Source organism: Myotis brandtii, unplaced genomic scaffold (genome assembly GCF_000412655.1).
Source record: "Myotis brandtii unplaced genomic scaffold, ASM41265v1 scaffold744, whole genome shotgun sequence".
Lineage (NCBI taxonomy): Eukaryota > Metazoa > Chordata > Mammalia > Chiroptera > Vespertilionidae > Myotis > Myotis brandtii.
In genome coordinates this window covers 2,089,299-2,092,208 of record NW_005370965.1, presented here as the reverse complement: position 1 = coordinate 2,092,208, position 2,910 = coordinate 2,089,299, and the positions used below count along the sequence as shown (strand labels likewise).

The following is a 2,910-nucleotide window of genomic DNA, read 5'->3' as shown; positions in this document are numbered from 1 at the left end:
AATACAGGGTGGGGCAAAAGTAGGTTTACAGTTGTGAGTACAAGAAACACAAAGTTTATTCTTGTGTTATTCTTTACTAGAGGCCCAGTGCACAAAATTTGTGCACTGGGACAGGGTGAGGAGGTTGGGGAATGTGTGTCCCTCAGCCCGGCCTGTGCCCTCTCACAGTCCGGGAGCCCTCGGGGGATGTCTGACTGACCACTTAGGCAGGGGGCAGGCCTAAGCTGTCAGTTGGACATCCTTAGTGCTGCCACGAAGGTGGGAGAGGCTTCCGCCTCCTCCGCTGCCCTCACCAGCTGTGAGCCCAGCTCAGGGCTTCTGGCTGAGCAGCGCTCCCCCTGGGGGAGGGCACTGACCACCAGAGGGCAGCTCCTGCATTGAGTGTCTGCCCCCTGGTTGTCAGTGAGCATCATAGGGGCCAGGTGTTTTGCCATTTGGTCAATTTGCATATTTGCCTTTTATTAATAGGATTAATTCTTTTATTAGCTTCTATATGAGCAATTGTAAATGTACTTCTGCCCCAACCTGTATACCCTAGAAGTTTATCATCATGGACAGCCTCCAGTGATTTGACAATTCTTCCCATGCAATTTAACATACCTAATAAGCCTAATTCTTTTTTAATATATTTTTATTGATTTCAGAGAGGAAGAGATAGGGAGAGATAGAAATATCAACGATAAGAAAGAATCATTGATTGTCTGCCTCCCGCACACCCTCAACTGGGGATCGAGCCCTCAACCCAAGCATGTGCCCTTCACTGCTATTGAACCCAGGACCCTTCAGTCCACAACCCGACACTCTATCCACTGAGCAAAACCAGCTAGAGCAAGCCTAATTAGTTTTAAATTTCTCTTCTGTAAGGAGAGAAAACAAATCTTTTGAGATATTTCAGGGGCCCTCTGGAATTCCTCAAAGTTATTTCTAGGTCAAGAAAAGATTCTATTTATAATTTGAATTTTGTGGAAATTTATCAAAATATAACAAAATGTTTGGATAATTGACTAAATTAGGATCATGTCATTATAAAATGCTTAATTACCCATTTTACCAAAGTAACAAAGATTTTAAAGACAAACACATAATTGTAAGCAAAACTTAGCTCTTCCTATTGAGGAGATTCTGTTTTCTTAAGTAAACAAAGACCTGATTAAGACAACATAAAACACACACACACAAAAATGTATTTCCATAAAACACAAAATCATTGCTTTCTCAGCAGATGACTAGAAAAGAAGCATCTTTTAGCAGATAAAAGAAAACCAAGTATTAGCTTTATATAAGCACACCATTGGTATTAAAGATTAAGTTTAAAACCCTTATAATAACACTTCAGTTGTAGTCAGCTTCATTACACAAGGTAAAATTTTCTCTCCCACTTTCTATGGGCCTTTAGTTTGCCCTTGAAAACCAGAAGTTCTAGTTCAAACATAATTACTCTCATTTTCCTTTGCAAAAACGAATCTTCATTCCTCTCACCTTTTCTTGGTTAAAAACACATTTTACAGTTCTCACATACAGTTGCCCCCTTTTCTTATTTCCAGTAGAATATATTAGAATTTTTAAGAACCTCAAATTCTAGCAAAAACTAAAAAGTAAGTAATTATGAACTGTCTTTACATTAGCAAATTTATAAATATTACTCATAATTGCTAAAAAATAAGTGCTTTTTCACAGAAAATTTTTCAGCATGGCATAACACATGTTTGCTAATAGATCCAAATGTATCTTTTTAGTTTTTTGTTGTGTGTGTGTGTATTTTGTTTTGTTTTTTTGTTTTTTGTTGTTGTTTTTGCAGTAGGGAACCAAAAGTATATAAGTTTACATTTAATAATTAATGCTCCATTTTATATTTTTAGGAAATGTTCTAGATATGCAATAAATTTCTATCATTTAATTTAGCAAAACTCTAAAGTTTCAGATTACAAAATATTTGAGAAACTATTTTTAAGTATACATATAATAAAATATAATTTGCTAAAGAGTCCACCCAAAAAACTCTTATCCCACTTACATCTACTTAATTCATTAGTCCTTAATGATTATGTTTAGGTTACTTACATCTACTTAATTCATTAGTCCTTAACGATTATGTTTAGGTTACTTACGAAAATTTCATGAGACATCAAAGTCAGTTATTATTCAAAGGTATTTTTCCTGATGGCAAATTTTGAAACACAGATAACAAGAATTTATTTAACTAATAAAACCAGGTAGAATAAAAGTATTATATTTAATTGTCATAACTCTTTTTTCTTTGTTGTGTTTTTTTTTGAGAGATAAATAAGGCTTTTATGTACAGAGAAGCATGATATCGTGGGGCAGGTGGGCTGGCAGTGGCAACAGTGAGCTGGGCAGGGCGAGCAGGGCCCTGTCAGTGGGAGAAGATACCCCGGAAGCGGGCCTTGTCCTCTTCGTCCTTCTGCCGGATCCGTGCCTCCAGGGCCCGAAGCTCCTTGCTCACAATGGGTGCCAGGGCGGGGTCCAGCTCCAGCACCTTGGCAAAGTCAGCCTGGGCCTCCTGGGCATTCCACAAGGCGGCGTGCGCCTTGCCCCACTTGAAGTAGGCCTTAACGTTGTCATCATACTTGTTGAGGATGAAGGAGCAGTGGTCCAGCACTTCATAGTACTCTTGGGCCACCAGCTTGCACTGACAGTAGTTGAGCAGCAGCGGTGTGATCTGCTGATCCAGCTTGATCCAGTCAGGGGACCCAGGCTGTTCCTTCATCTGCAGGTTCTTGAGGCAGGCGATGGCATCCTAGTACTTGGCAGCAGCCTCCTTCACGTGACCCTTGCGGTACAACCGGTTGCCCTCCTGGTGGATGACCGGCACCACCTTTGCCTTCTAAAGACATCTATTTAGCCCTAGCCGGTTTGGCTCAGTGGATAGAGCCTCACCCTGGGAACTGG

The 2,910-nt window shown here is 40.2% G+C and overlaps 1 pseudogene; it reads right to left on the bottom strand.

Moving 5' to 3' along the window:
• Positions 1-2,272: 2,272 nt before the first annotated feature.
• LOC106724185 overlaps positions 2,273-2,910 on the bottom strand; it is a 4,146-nt pseudogene continuing 3,508 nt past the window's right edge.